Consider the following 16,642-nt stretch of genomic DNA (forward strand, 5'->3'; position numbering starts at 1 on the left):
CGGTTTGGGCGCGGTGCCCAGGGCGGGGGGCCACCAGGAGTCGTCCCAGGCGGAGGGCGTGGAGCCCAGGATGAGGACCTCCGTCTTGTCTGAGTTCAGTTTCAGGCGGCTGGTCGTCATCCATTCGGCTACGTCTCTCATCCCTTCGTGCAGGTTGGCTCTGGCGGTGGCGGGGTCGTTGGTCAGGGAGAGGATCAGCTGGGTGTCGTCAGCGTAGGAGATTATGTTGAGGTTGTGTTGGCGTGCGATGGCCGCGAGGGGGCTCATGTAGACGTTGAAGAGGGTGGGGCTCAGTGAGGATCCTTGAGGGACGCCGCAGATGACTTAGGTGGCCTCTGACTTGTACGGTGGTAGGCGGACTCTTTGTGTTCTTCCGTCGAGGAAGGAGGTGATCCATTCCAGTGCCTTCTCCTGGATTCCGATGTTGCTGAGGCGCTGTACTAGGGTGCGGTGGCAGACAGTGTCGAAAGCCGCGGAGAGGTCCAGGAGGATGAGGGCCGCTGTTTCTCCGTTGTCCATCAGAGTTCGAAGGTCGTCGGTGGCGGCGATGAGGGCGGTCTCGGTGCTGTGGTTCGCTCGGAAGCCGGACTGTGAGGGGTCGAGGGATCCATTCGTCTCGAGGAAGGCGGCCAGCTGTTTGTTGACGGTCTTCTCGATGACTTTGGCCGGGAACGGGAGGAGCGAGATGGGACGGTAGTTCTTGAGGTCGGTGGGGTCTGCTGTGGGTTTCTTGAGGAGAGCGCTGAGTTCGGCGTGCTTCCAGCTCTCAGGGAAGGTGGCGGAGTCGAAGGAGGTGTTGATGATGTCCCGTAGGTGGGGTGCGAGGACAGCGTCGGCTTTGTTGAAGACGTGGTGAGGGCAGGGGTCAGTCGGAGATCCGGAATGGATGGAGTTCATGGTGCGGATGGTGTCTTCGGTGCTGATCGGGGTCCAGGTGCGGAGGGTGGTGGTGGGTGGCGTCGTTGCGGTTGTGGCTTGCGTTGGTTGGTTGTTGAAGCTGTTGTGTATGTCCGTGATCTTGTTGTGGAAGTAGGACGCGAGGGAGTTGCAGAGTTCTTGCGACGGGGTGATGTCATTGTTTCCGGCGTTGGGGTTGGATAGCTCTTTCACGATGTTGAAGAGTTCCTTGCAGTTGTGTGCGTTGTTGTCCAGCCGGTCCTTGTATGCATTTTTCTTGGTGGCGCGGATCAGTTGGTGGTGCTTCCGGGTGGCGAGCTTGAGGGTGGTCATGTTGTCCGTCGTTGGTTCCCTTCTCCAGGCTTTCTCGAGGGCTCGACAGTTCTTCTTGGAGCTCTTGAGTTCGTCGGTGAACCATGGTGTTTTTCTGCTGCAGGATCTGCTGGGTGGGGTTCTCAGAGGGGCGAGTTCGTCCGCGCAGTCGTTGATCCATTTCGTGAGGTTGTCGGCGGCCTGGCTGGGGTTCGCTGAGTTGGCGGGAGGGTGCTGGCTCAGGGAAGCGGTGAGCTGGTCGGCTGTGATCTTGTTCCAGCTTCTTCGAGCAACCTGTTGCTGGTGGTGGTGGATCGTCGTTCTTCTGAAGGTGAAGTGGACGCAGCTGTGGTCCGTCCAGTGGAGTTCTGTGGCGTGGCTGAAGGTGACGTCTTTGCTGGATGAGAAGACGGCGTCGAGTGTGTGTCCGGCGAGGTGGGTGGGGGTGGTCACCAGTTGCTTGAGTCCGAGGTTGTCGAGGTTGTCGAGCAGGCTGATGGTGTTGCGGTCGTTGTTGTTCTCCAGGTGGAAGTTGAGGTCCCCCAGGAGGATGTAGTCGGCGGAGGGGAGAGCGTGCGGGCTGACGAAGTCGGCGATGTCCTCGCTGAATCGTGTGCGTGGTCCCGGGGGTCGGTAGATCAGGGTGCCTCTGAGGGTGGTGGTCGGGTTGGTGTGGATCTGGAAGTGCAGGTGTTCAGCGGTGGTGAGGGTGTCATCGGTGTTGGTAGTGATGCGGATGGTGTCTCTGTGGATGATGGCGATGCCTCCTCCGGTCTGGTTGTCGCGGTCCCTCCGGGTGATCTTGTAGCCCTCTGGGATGGCGATGGCGATGTCTGGGGCTGAGGAGGCGTTCATCCAGGTCTCGGTGATGAAGGCAACGTCGGGGACGGTGGTGTCGAGCAGGTTCCAGAGTTCTACGGCGTGTCTGTGGACGGAGCGGGTGTTGAGCAGGATACACTTGAGGTGGGTGCTGCTGGAGTTCGGCTTGGCGGGTGCAGGGAAGGTCCGGATGCAGGTGAACTTGCAGGCGTGGCAGCTGAAGGGTCCGTGGGTGTGCTTCGGGGCGGCTCGGTGACATCCTGGGATGCGGCCGGTGTTGAGTGCGTTGAGGTCGGCGGCGCTGTAGGTTCGTCGGGTCGGCTTCCGTCGGTGGGGGCCAGGGGTCCTGGCCCTGGGCGCGGTCCAGGCGCAGACGGGCTTACCTTTGGCGCGCCTTCGGCGCACAATCGGCGCGCCCGCTGCGCGTGACCGCTGCGCGTTCGCACGGTCGCCATTTAAGGCGAAGTGCGCGGGTGGGCGGGGCAGCTGGGAGGCGGGAGCGGGGAGGGATACAGAAGAGAAGAAAGGGGCGGGGCCAAGCGGCGGTGGCGGGAAGGGAGGGTGGAGGGCGGCGGACAACACGAAGGAAGAACAAAACAGGCAAAAATCTGCAACAAAACAAGGGGTATGAGGGGGAAAGATACCAGGAACACGGAGAAAACTACACAAGCACAACTGTTGGACAAAACAGGCAAAATAAGGAAAGAAAAAAAAGGAGATGCACGGAGTTTAAGGAGAGAAAACAGGCACAAATGATTGTCAAAACAACCCTACTGCGGGGGCAGCCGGCAGCCGGCAAAACGAGGCAGTAGCGAGGCAGAGGGCGGGCAGGGGCACACACAGCAGCTGGTGGCCGTGCGGCGCGGGGGTGTCCCACAAGTGGGTCACACTCACCTGCGTCGCACGGTCGCCATTTAAGGCCAAGTGCGCGGGTGGGCGGGGCAGCTGGGAGGCGGGAGCGGGGAGGGATACAGAAGAGAAGAAAGGGGCGGGGCCAAGCGGCGGTGGCGGGAAGGGAGGGTGGAGGGCGGCGGACAACACGAAGGAAGAACAAAACAGGCAAAAATCTGCAACAAAACAAGGGGTATGAGGGGGAAAGATACCAGGAACACGGAGAAAACTACACAAGCACAACTGTTGGACAAAACAGGCAAAATAAGGAAAGAAAAAAAAGGAGATGCACGGAGTTTAAGGAGAGAAAACAGGCACAAATGATTGTCAAAACAACCCTACTGCGGGGGCAGCCGGCAGCCGGCAAAACGAGGCAGTAGCGAGGCAGAGGGCGGGCAGGGGCACACACAGCAGCTGGTGGCCGTGCGGCGCGGGGGTGTCCCACAAGATGGGTCTCACACTACAGTAGAAAAACCTGGAGAGAAATCACATATTATGGGATCCTGAAAAGAGGTCATATATTATGAAGGAGCAAGAAAAAGCAGTAGAGCAGAGGCAGAGAGTCACATTGTCAGGTAATTTTGTGATGGACAAAGGACCTGTTACCTGAGGCAAAGATTGTAGATATTCTAGTGAGCGGAGCCAATACAAAATGGCGGCCGCTCGCGTCCAAATGAAAGAAAATAGCCTCCAGTTATGCCAACTGCGTGATAGTCAATTAAAGCAGCTCAAGCAACTCCATATGCTGCTAAAAAAGCACAAAAGGCAAAGTACTGCATCAGGCGAAGCTTGTGGTGATTCTAGCGAGCGGCGGCCGATACAAAATGGCGGCCGCTCGCGTCCGAAGGAAAGAAAATTGCCTCTGTTAATGCCAACAACTTGAAAGTCGATTAATACAGCTTAAGCAACTCCATATGTTGCTAGGATAGCGCAAAAAGCAAAGTACTGCATCAAGCGAAGCTTGTGAGGATTCTAGCGAGTGACGGCCGATACAAAATGGTGGCCGCTCGCGTCCGAATGAGCAGAAATTACCTTCGTCTGAAACAGTTCGCCCGCAGTGCGAAACGTTGTTAAAACAGCTCCATATGCTGCTTGGTGTGTTCAAGGGGCAGAGTCTTGCATAAGCCTACGAAAGGATGAAGAAGTATTGGCTGAAAAGACCTTAGGAGCTCCGCGACCGAGCGGAGCTCATAGGGAAGCCGCCATCTTGCCGCGGCGGTAGACCACGCCCCAGAAAAATAAAGTTTATTGTAAAAGAAAGACTGACAAAACATTGTTAGGGTGCAGGTAGAGGTGGCGTCGGGGTACACAGTTGTCATATAGACATGCCTGGATTACATGAACATTAATAATATTGAGATATTGCTCTAGATCCTTAAAAAGAGCCAAACTTACCTCTTTAGTTCAAAAATGTCTCACGATACAGACCAGCGTTTGTTTAGATAGAAAATGCTTCCCGTTTTGGGCCTAATTCAGACCTTGACGGTTGGGGTACTCCATCACAATGGTGACGGATATACCCATCCGCTTAAATATAAATCCCATTGGATATAATGGGGTCTATTAATCAGGCCCTATGTTTTTTAAACTTTCATAAGCATTACAAATGAATAACGCATGATAACTTTAATTTGATAACTGTGCATTTTCGCAATTATTCCCTCCAACGTTTTCACGAAAAAATCATGCAATTTAAAGTATGCATTCTTCATTCATGCTTAGTCATTCAAAGTATAGCGTTTGTCACCTGCACATTCACTTTGTACACCAACACCAAGACTGACTTACTGTGAACGGGGACCATCGTTTTTATTGTTTCACACTTTTAGGTACTGCTGGTCTTCAGCTTACAAAGCGCTACAAACAGAAAAAAGAATTTTACAATTATAAAAACATTCAAAAGCAGCTTCCGAGTTAAAATTGGTGACGCTATAGTTAAGCACTCAAAAATTCTATGATGCCTTCTTTCTGCACAATTTAGTACATCATCAACGGATCCACTTAATTTTCCAGTCACAAAAGTGGCAGTCGTCCATCAGAAACTGTTTCTCGCCGTGAAACTGCTGCTTATTATGTCCGTATTTTTCTTTACTGTCAGCCATGTTGCACAGCGGCCACACTGTTGTGCAACGTGTCTAAAACACATTGACAAAGAGAATAGATCTGGTATAGGTGAGACCTATTGTCTTTGCCACTGCTTGTCCTTCATTTACTGATTTCAAAATGCCAGGTATCAAAATAAAGGAATAAAAAAGCACTTAGCAAAAAGCAACGACTTAGTCGTATAGTATTAACTAACTTTTTGTTTCATAGAGCTTGTTGCTGTTATGTTATGTCGATTTGTATGGCGCAACTTATCACCCATCAGGGTATCTTGTCGCCGGATATGTATGTGATCTCAAACAGGTAATAGAATAGAGAAAAAAGTATATCTCCAACTGCACCAAATTTTCACCTAGACCCATCATTGTGGGCTATTAATGAGGATCACTGCACTAAATATTTGCCAATACAAACCACTGAGGGCTATAAATGGGAATCACAAGAACTGCAATACAAAAAAAAACAATGGGAGGGTGGGGGTGATGGGGCAACAAGCACCGGGGAACAAGCAACGGGTGAAGGGACAACAGCAGCAAGGTACAGAGCTGAAGGGCACCTATAAGGAAATCAAACAGTACTTGGTCCGTGATAAAGCAATGGGACAAGCCCACAAAGACAAAGTGAAACTGGACATGATGACCAATTAGAAGCGACAAATTAAGAATGACAGTAGAGCCAACTAATGGTAAGTAATGGGCGGGCTCTAAGTCCTTCTTTTTTTTGTTACCAAAAGATGTTGAAAGGGATAGTGCATGTGTCTCATGTGAGACCTAAAAAAACAGAACTAACCTTAGTACTAAGGTCCATGTTTTTTCTATTTAAGAAAAGTGTCTTTCCAGTTTTTTTTATATATCGCACAAACTCAACACAAAGGTATTGAGGTGCTTTACATAAACACCAGTTATATTACACAATGCCATATTCATTTTTTTGAGGCACAAAAAGATAAACTGATTTGCCTAGAATCACTGGTAGTTGATCCAACGGCAGTTCCAAAGTCAGTAGATGTGGCCGTAATGTAACGTCCTCTCACATACTTCTTATGAGCCTTATGTGTGTCCTTAGTTAGTACCACATGTCCTTGTTTTGTATACATTACTGCCATGCAGTGACCACAATCTTTGGAATATAGGCATAAATCTGGCGGACTATGTCATCTGTGTTGCTCCAACAAAAGCAACACCACTACCCCTCTTAGAAGACCTTTGGAGAGTGTGCTCATCCCTTACTAGGACCCACTTAATGATGGCAACTGCACAAATCCACTGAGCTGGTGCCTAGGCCCTTTCTTCCACTTATCGTCAACTAGTCCTCAGACCAGTCCAGGGGCCTTCTGACCCTGCTGTCTTGCCTGGAGGCCCCTCCTCTCTGCACTCCTCCTCTCTGTTTGCTGCACTCCCTCACACTCTCGCATCTACCTGTGCTCTGTCTCTTGTGCATTGCTTTTTGTGTGCCTGTCTGTGCCCAGTAGCGGCTTGTATCAGTCTTGCTGCCGGGCTGTGACGTGGGGAGGGGGAGGATGGGCGTTAGTAAACACCGGAATGCGGATGAATGCAGGTAAGTAGACATTTAAATCAATAAAACAAATTTCGCTGCACGCGCTGCATCACATCCGCCATTGCAATGGCCATCCCCACTGGTTACAAGGTTGTTCTCCATGACAGGTCCCACAAACCAGGAGGATGTCTCACAATCATCAACAAGGACACCATTTCCTGCTCCATCTCTTCGGATGAACCAGTCACGCTCATGGAAAACATGAACCTCCAACTGCAGCTCAGCCACTGAACAACCATCTCAGGCACCCTCGCTTACTGACCACCAGGACCCCGTACCACCTCCAGCAACCTCCTCACAAACTTCATCACCACCATCACCATCAGATCCAATGACTTCCTCCTACTTGGCAATCTCAAGAATCATCCTGAGCCCCTACGGAGGGCAAGGCCACCAAACTCTGAGAAAGCCACAACAACATCTGACTCAAGAAGCTTGTACAAGGCTCAACTCACATCCCCAGACACACACTTGACCCAATCTTAACCACCAGCATGATAACCTTCAGCCACAACACCCTGCTCACATGGACAGACCACTCGATTGTACACGTCTACATCAGCGCACTCCACTCAACAAACGTAAACCACCCTTCAACCTCAGCTGCAACTGGAACAGCGTAACAGAAGCAGACTGGACCCAAGCCCTCAGATCCAACCAACCAACCCTCACAGGTGACCTACAGAATAATCTATCTTCCTTCAACAATCGGATCTCAGACTGCACCACCAGCTTGGCCCCCATGAAAAAGATCAGACACACAAGAACTTGTGCTCAAGGAAGATGGTACACGGAGGACCTAAGAGACTGTAAGCGCTAATGCAAGCAGCTGGAAATAAAATGAAACACAAGCCGAGATAACACCTCCAGAGACACCTACAAATCTGCCCTCACAAGGTGCCACGCCCAGATCAAGGAAGCCAGGAATTCAACCCTCATGATCCAACCTGAATCCTGCACCAACTCAAGCAAATAGCTCTTCAACATCATCAAAGAATTCACCAGCTCGATAGTTGCCGCCAACACTATCATTCCCTCACGCACATCATTCCCTCACAGATCCTCTGTGACAACGTTTCGGACTTTTTCCACAACAAAATTCTTAAAATCTACTCCAACTTAGCGCCCATTCTCACCATAGAGGACATCATCATGCAATAACCCAACACCATCAGCAGCACCCAACTTATAACAAACTGGAGCCCCCTCACCACAGAAGACACCGCCAGAATCAAGCGGACCATCCACTCATGGTTCCCCTCAGATCAAAGCCCTCACCACATATACAACCTGGGAAGCACATTGATCAGCGCCAACCTCACCACCATCATCAGCTCCATCCTCAGAGGAAACTTCCCGGACAGCTGGAAACTCGCAGAGGTCACTGCTCTGATGAAGACACCCTTGGCAAACCTGAAAGACATCAGTAACTACAGGCCCATCTCGCTACTACCCTTCCCGGCCAAAGTCCTGGAGAAAGAGATCAACAAGCAGCTCTCTGCCCATCTTGAGCAGCACCACCTCCTGGACTCCACCCCGTCTGGGTTGCACAGCCAGCACAGCACAAAATCTGTCCTCCTCGAGAGGAAAAACTGCTGCACTTATCTTGCTTGACCTCTTGGCGGCGTTCAACACCATCTCCCATGGAACCCTCATCGCCAGACTTCAGGAATCAAGAATCCAAGGGCTTGCCCTAAGTTGGATTGCTTCTGCCCTCTCCAACAGGAAACAATAGGTCAGACTCTCCACTTTCACCTCCAATCATACGAAGCACATCGGCACAGCCCCAAGGGCCCCTCCCTTAGACCAACCCTGTTCAACATTTACATGGCACCTCTTTGCTGCATCATAAGAATCCACAACATCAACATCATTTCCTACACCGATGACACTCAGCTTATCCTCTTCCTAACTGACATGAACAACACCACCAGGAACAACTTCACCGCCTACATGTTCACTGTGGCCAACTGCCTCAAACTCAACACGGAGATCTTGCTGTTCAGAAATAAGAACTCCCCCTGGGACTCCTCTTGATGGCCACTCGACCTGGGTGTGATATCCACCCCACAGACCATTCAGAAACCTCAGCATCATCTTTTTCAACAAGCCCTCGATGAACAAAAATGTCAATGCAGCGATCACATCCTGCTGCACAAGGCACCCAGGCTCTCATCACCAGCATACTTGATAATGGCAATGCACTCTATATCGGCATTTCCAACAAACTCACTCAAAGATCCAGATCACTGCCGCCAGACTCATCATAGATGTCATCCAGAAGCATTCACATAACTCGCTACCTCGCGGTACTGCACTGCACATCCAGAGAAGCTGCACATTCAAGCTGCTCATCCACATCTACGAAGCCCTCCACAATGCAGGACCAGCCTACCTCAATGACTGACTCCAATACTACCAACCCCGCACACAGCTATGCTTCACCTCTCTCTCCCTCACGTGAATCCCCCGCATCCATAGTAGCAACAGAAGGATGCTCTTTCTCCTTCATTGCAGCCAAAAGCTGGAACAAACTCCCACTACACATCAGGACCGCCACTCCACAACTTCTGCAAGAAACTGAAGACCTGGCTGTTCAACCAGGAGCACTGTCAGAACAATGCTCCTGCTCGGGCACCGTGGCATCCTCACAGGTGATAAGCTGAGCCATAAAAATCTATATAACATAACAGTTGATTTCTTGGTCTAAGACAAGCTGGAACCTGAAGTGCACTCAAAGAACTCCAAAAGAAAGCATTTACCTTGATGGCATACTGAGATGGTGACATAAAATGTTAACCTTTAACATGCATCACCATTACTTATGAGTGTGCATACAATTTTTTAAAATTTAAATTTAGTGAAACAAGTGATTTATATCTTTTCTATTAACTATAGTTAGAAAATGTGCATCTTAACATTGAAATTAGTCAATGTGGCACTAAGTGCCCACCTCAATTCTACTTGTGCATAACTCTCTTTTTTGTTTCTGGCATAAGAGTTAAAGATTTACAATCACATATATTAATTTCCGTTAGCTTTCTGTGTGCAGGTCATATCAGTTGCAATTAATTGATTGGATGAAGATTCTCAGCATCAGCCCTGGATGGGAGGCAGAGGAGGTGAATACATGTTTGTGAGATATTGCGAAGGCCACAAAGATGGTAGAATCTGGCATCGTATTATTGATTTGTTCACACTCGGTGGGAACCAATGCAACGTATGACTTTGACTTAATTTCATGTTTTCACTGTGTGAAGCTGATTTAGTTAGTTTTGCCCTGACCACCTTTACACAGGGACATTCCTTTCTCTCCTTCTCCTGAGATCCAAAGCTCCTTATACTTTTGCTCATAGACTTATTTTCTAGAGTAAGTACTTTCCGCCTTTCCTTGATTGGAATCTTCATTTGGCTTTACTTTGGATACTATATTTGATGGCACTAACTGCTTTAAAACTGCCCTACTTACCCACAACCTTAACTAGCATTAGGGAGTTTCCCTTCAAGGTAATGGAATTTTATCTTACTGTACATATGCTGTATTTAATGATGTGTAAATGCATTTGCCAATTCGAATTGCCGGGATTTTATTTATACATGCTGTATTCAAGTAACTGTTAATTTATGCTTAATCGATTCGATTTGAGATTATAACTATAATAATGTGTTGATAAACCTTCATGGTTACAAATTACCTTCTCTGCCATTCCTGTGGGGCAAATTCTGCTTCACTGTCATTGATATATTGCTGAATTATGTTTTTTGGCCTTAGTTTGAGACAAAGAACCCTTCCAGTTGACATAGTGGAGAATCTAGGTTGCACCAAGTTTGTGCGATGCAAACACCATCCTTGTCGCTTTCGCAATATCAGAGACAAGACTATCCTTGTCTGAATCATCTAACTTATGGAATCAGGAAGGTACAGCTCCAGAACAGGATACTAAGGAGAAACGGTTTTGCAAGGGTCAACTCTCCGGAATTGTGAGTTATCTAAGAGCTAACCTGGGATTCCATTAACAAGTATCTGCTCATTACAATGGGAGATTATTAAATCAAATTCATGATGATATGATTCCAGAGCTTCTCCATCAGCGGCTGATTGAAAGCGAATGGAAGGATTTGCATAAAATGGTAATAGTGCGATGACCAAGGTCAAAGCCTCCTGAAGGCGTCTAATAGAGACACCAAAGAATGCAAAATGAGAGGCTATCGTTTCTGAAAGACTTCCAGTTGTCACATCTGGCATTCAACAAGGGAAGGCCTATGCCCGAGAGGTAGAACTTTTTTAAGTAGGTGGCACAGTCATTTATTTATTGGTGGTATTTAGATAGCGTGGCCCCAGCCACTGGTGAACAGAGGCACATTACAGAGAGGACTACAGTTACATTAAACATCAGAGTATAAAGAAACCGAGGAGTACCTTACCAAAAGAACTGGATGGACGGAGAGAGGAATGGGATCTATGAAAGTTGGAGCTGTGTTTTGAACGTTCTGTAGAATTACATTAGGGGTGGCTCTTTTGACCTCAATCAATCAATCAATCAGTCAGGGGTTTTAGAACGCACTACTCACCTGTGAGGGAACACTCACCGGAGCAGAGGGGTGAGGCAAGGAAGCCCTCCAGTGTAGCCGCCACTGCCAGGAGTCACAAATTGCTGAGGATTGCGCCGCCGCCCCGGGACTACATCACCCGGCTGCCTCAGCGGCGGGGCTGCTTTGTCAAGCAACGAGAGCGCCATGAGGCGCATTTAAACTGCGCTCTGCCCGGCGGAGCGGGGGAACACTCACCGGAGCGGAGGGGTGAGGCGAGGAAGCCCGCCAGTGTAGCCGCCACCGCCAGGAGTCACAAATTGCTGAGGATTGCGCCGCCGCCCCGGGACTACATCACCCGGCTGCCTCAGCGGCGGCGCTGCTTTGTCACGCAACGAGAGCGCCAGGAGGCGCCTTTAAACTGCGCTCTGCCCGGCGGAGCAGGGGAACACTCACCGGAGCGGAGGGGTGAGGCGAGGAAGCCCGCCAGTGTAGCCGCCACCGCCAGGAGTCACAAATTGCTGAGGATTGCGCCGCCGCCCCGGGACTACATCACCCGGCTGCCTCAGCGGCGGGGCTGCTTTGTCAAGCAACGAGAGCGCCATGAGGCGCATTTAAACTGCGCTCTGCCCGGCGGAGCGGGGGAACACTCACCGGAGCGGAGGGGTGAGGCGAGGAAGCCCTCCAGTGTAGCCGCCACCGCCAGGAGTCACAAATTGCTGAGGATTGCGCCGCCGCCCCGAGACTACAACACCCGGCTCCCTCAGCGGCGACGCTGCTTTGTCACGCAACGAGAGCGCCAGGAGGCGCCTTTAAACTGCGCTCTGCCCGGCGGAGCGGGGGAACACTCACTGGAGCGGAGGGGTGAGGCAAGGAAGCCCTCCAGTCCACCGCCAGGAGTCACAAATTGCTGAGGATTGCACCGCCGCTGAGGGAGCCGGGTGTTGTAGTCTCGGGGCGGCGGCGCAATCCTCAGCAATTTGTGACTCCTGGCGGTGGACTGGAGGGCTTCCTTGCCTCACCCCTCCGCTCCAGTGAGTGTTCCCCCGCTCCGCCGGGCAGAGCGCAGTTTAAAGGCGCCTCCTGGCGCTCTCGTTGCTTGACAAAGCAGCCCCGCCGCTGAGGCAGCCGGGTGATGTAGTCCCGGGGCGGCGGCGCAATCCTCAGCAATTTGTGACTCCTGGCGGTGGCGGCTACACTGGCGGGCTTCCTCGCCTCAGTCACGCAACAAGAGCGCCAGGAGGCGCCTTTAAACTGCGCTCTGCCCGGCGGAGCGGGGGAACACTCACCGGAGCAGAGGGGTGAGGCGAGGAAGCCCTCCAGTGTAGCCGCCACCGGCATGAGTCACAAATTGCTGAGGATTGCGCGGCCGCCCCGGGACTACAACACCCGGCTGCCTCAGCAGCGGCGCTGCTTTGTCACGCAACGAGAGCGCCAGGAGGCGTCTTTAAACTGCGCTCTGCCCCGCGTCGTGGGACGCCGAGCGAAGCCCGGGCAAAGGGCGGGCACTCTGTGGCCCTCAGAGGCCAGAGGAGGCAGGGCTGGGCCACGGACCTTGGCGCAGAACTTTAGGACTTATGACTTAAGTGAATCCCATTTAATTGTTCATTGTGTAAAGTGCCTATGAACATTTATTTTTGCTTCCTGAAATAGCTTTGTGGAATATAGGCAAGTCCGGACTATGTCTATGGCCAAACCAAACAAAACTGCACCTGGCCTTGGTACCATGGATAATTACCTGGTCAAAAAGGTGAACCTAATTAACACCAAGCGTAGGGCTTCATTGGGTCGAGGGAATTATCACGAGGTACATGAAGAATCGTCTTTACCAATGGTTGATCTGGCTGTGATTGAAAATCTGGATCACGGGGTATTACAATCACAATGGCCGAAGCACAGGTTCATGCTGAACCAAATAAAGACCCACCTGATTTGAATAGTGACACAGTAGAAGAGTTACCACCCTCCCCTAGGCCAGTCAGATCGTGCAGAAAGCCACAAACCAAACGTGGGGGAAAGAACAGTAAAAGAAAAGCAGAAAAAGGCTACTCAGCCCCAAATAGTACTGCAGATATAATTGATCTGCAGGAAGGAAAAAGTGTGGATGGTATTAACATAAACATAAATTCGGAGCTATTTGCCCTTCTAATCCATACGATGGAAGTCAAGATAGAGGAAACAATTGTTGAGCTGTTGAAACCCCTGATTTCCAAATTAGACACTGTGGCCCTAGAAGTTGAGAGACTGGGTGGGCTGTTGGCAACACACCTGGCCTCAGCCGCTGCAGGAAGATCAATAGCGGTGGACAAGAGACCAGTTGCTGAGGGGCAGGGAGCTGGTAGAGTGAACTTACAGCAAACCAGCCAGATATCATCTGTAATCGAGCCAGCCCCACTTAAGTCTAACCCTCCAATTACCCAGAATAAAAAGGCCACGGTAGACCCAGAGGGAACGCCAGCTCCTATGTATGCAAAGAAAAGCCGCCATGCTAACCTCCCTCCTGATTGCGCACCATATGTGGTTGTTCTTACAAATGTTCCCCCCACTGAGTGTTAGTTTCTTCAGTCCCATGAGGAATCTCATGACTCTCTAAAAAATAGAACAGTATCATGGTTGAACAAAAACTGTGGGTTCCCAGTTACATTTGCCGACCAAGTTCTGTCAACAAGGAGGGTGAATTGGATTGGAACATCAAGGAAGACAATAAATGGAGATTGCATTATTGTGAACTTTAAACATCCCCAACATGTTGCCACAGTCCTATTAAGAGCGGCTTCTCTAGTCTACACTGTGAACAGTATATGTGTACGCCCTTTTGGTTATTTGTATACCCACTTGATTAAAACCCCACTCAATTCTGGGTCTTTTAGACCGTTTGCGCCTAATCAGCCACCGACCCCGAATGGAGCATACCTGTACAATGTTGGTAATCAGTGTGGGAATGGGTTTAATATCGCAACACAGAATAGATATGACACTCTTTCAGGTTTAGAGTCATGTGATTGACGTGACGAATCTGTGGGTCAGGGAAACGACAGAGTGGATGAAGTGGGATGTACAGAGATAACCTGCGTAAAAACGAGGCAGAATAATGTAATCTCATGGAACATTGCGGGCCTGGGCACTAAGATGAAGGATTGTAACTGGATCAGGTATATTAAGCAGTATCAAATCATATGCCTGCAGGAGACTTGGTCTATTGAATGCAATCACTTTCTCAAAGGGTACAAGGCTTTTTATGTTCCTGCAACAGCAACCATTAGGGGTTGACCGAAGGGGGGAATGGTGATGTTCATTTCCGTTGCATTATCCAGCAAAGTACGTAGAGTCTCAACATGCAATACTGGTATTATCGGTCTAGTTCTATTGGGGGAAAACTGTATGGCCGGTGTGGTACATTTTTATAATGCTATTAATTTGTGTTCAGCCTCTAGTCAGATAGTAGCACTGAATACTTTTATTAGCAGTTCAATGAAGGACTGCTCGCATAATCTCTTGATCATGGGGGATTTTAATGTTCATCCTTGCGGGGACCCCCTCTTTAAATGTATTAGGGACCTGCATTGTGCGCAGTCCGAGGGTTTTCACCTTGAACATACAATCGAGGGGGAACACCTAAATGACATGCTTAATGATCTGGACTTAACGGCGACAATGACTCTGATGGACCCTTCTATGCTTTTTGAGACACCGACCTTTAAGGGTCACGGGAGGGGAACCTTCATTGATTATGTATTTTTAACATCATCTATGCAGTACTTTGTGGACTCCTTCATTATTGATAACAGTGAATTTAGCGATCATAATCCACTCACTGTACATTTGAGGGGCCCATGGTCAGCTAAAGAAGGGCTGAACCCCACTACAGGTAGGGTGAGCGCGACAGACGGGAAACGGCGATTATGATGGTCCAAGATCATTCCAGACCTGCTGCTCAAACAGATTAAAGTCGCTTGTGCAGATGAGATCACGGTCTGTATGCAAGAAGGCGCACAGGCAAATAATGTCCTTAGTGCTTTTCAAAATCTAACGGTTAAGGTTTCAAAGCTGTTGTCAGCTCCTGTTAAGAAGATGGAGATCAAGGGACCTAAATGGTTCAACCATGAATGCTCCAAAGCAGCCAGAAATTTAAGACTAGCACTGGCTACCAAACCAAGAATAAAGGCAAACGTACAGCTATGCCGGAAGAACTATAAAACTATTATTGCTAAACACAAGGACTTCCTTAGGAAAGAGGCTTGGAGTGAGATTCTTGATCCCACTACCTTGCAGTGTAGCACCAGATTCTGGGCAGTGATGAGGAAACCTTTCTTGGCCCAGGAGCAGGGCGACGGATTAGAATGCCACATATCTAAGGAGGACTGGGAAGAACATTTTAAGAAATTGAATTGTTGTTCGTTGAATGAGTCTTATAACACTGCCCCATCAGTCAGTGGTGGTGAATTGACTAGTTTTAATAGAGGTGAGGTTATCAAGGGCCTTATTGGATTAACAGCTGGGAAAGCCCCTGGGCCAGATGGGATCCCGCCAGACTTATTCAAGTCCGAGCCCAACTTCTGGGCACTTATACTAGAGTCTGTTTTTAATGCTGCTGTGAAAGATGGTTGTCCGCAATCATGGGGTGTTTCTACAATGGTAAACATCACTTACAACGAAACTTTTACAACGCACTAACATTACAACGCGGTCATTACAACACAAACTATTACAACGCATTGTGCTGGGGGGCGCTCTAGGATAGGGAATAAGTTTAATTTACTATCCAACACCTTCCCTAGTGTCCACGGGGACTGGAGTTGGAATAGTAAATTAAACTATTCACTATCCAGCACCCAAAATGCGTTGTAATGGTATGCGATGTAAAAACCGCGTTGTAAAGGCAGGCGTTGTAATAGCCTGCGTTGTAACGTCATACATCCTTCTACAATTGTCCCGGTCTTTAAGAAGGGGGACAAAGGTGCCCACATTGTTACAAACCCATTTCATTAATAGACTCCATGGTTAAAATTGTGGGAAGAATGGGTGAACAGCCTTTACGACGCAGCTGTTACACCGCCGTGCCGTTACAACGCGGTCTTTTCAACGCAAGTCGTTACCACGACTTGCGCTGGAGGGCGCTGCAGGACAAGGAATTTTTTTATTTACTATCCAACACCTTCCCTACTGTACGTAGGCTGGTGTTGGAATAGTAAATTAAAAAATTCCTAAGTCCACACCCCCTCCAACGCAAGTCGTGGTAACGACTTGCATTGAAAAAACCGCGTTGTAACGGCGCGCGTTGTAAAAGTACGCGTCGTAATGCCGTACATCCGAAGAATGGTATTGCAGAGACTATCTGGATGGGCAGAGGAAAAAAACATTATGTCCATTTCTCAGTATGGATTCTGTAGTGGCCGTTCTACAATTAACCCAGTGCCTGAATCTCTATTTGATACTAAGCAAGTACACTGTAGTGCAAAGGTGTACCATCCATCTCGCCTTCATGGATTTTTCCTCAGCTTTCGACTTTGTTAACAGGGGAAAGCTGTGGCAG

The sequence above is a fragment of the Lissotriton helveticus genome, chromosome 3_2 (assembly GCF_964261635.1).
Source record: "Lissotriton helveticus chromosome 3_2, aLisHel1.1, whole genome shotgun sequence".
NCBI lineage: Eukaryota > Metazoa > Chordata > Amphibia > Caudata > Salamandridae > Lissotriton > Lissotriton helveticus.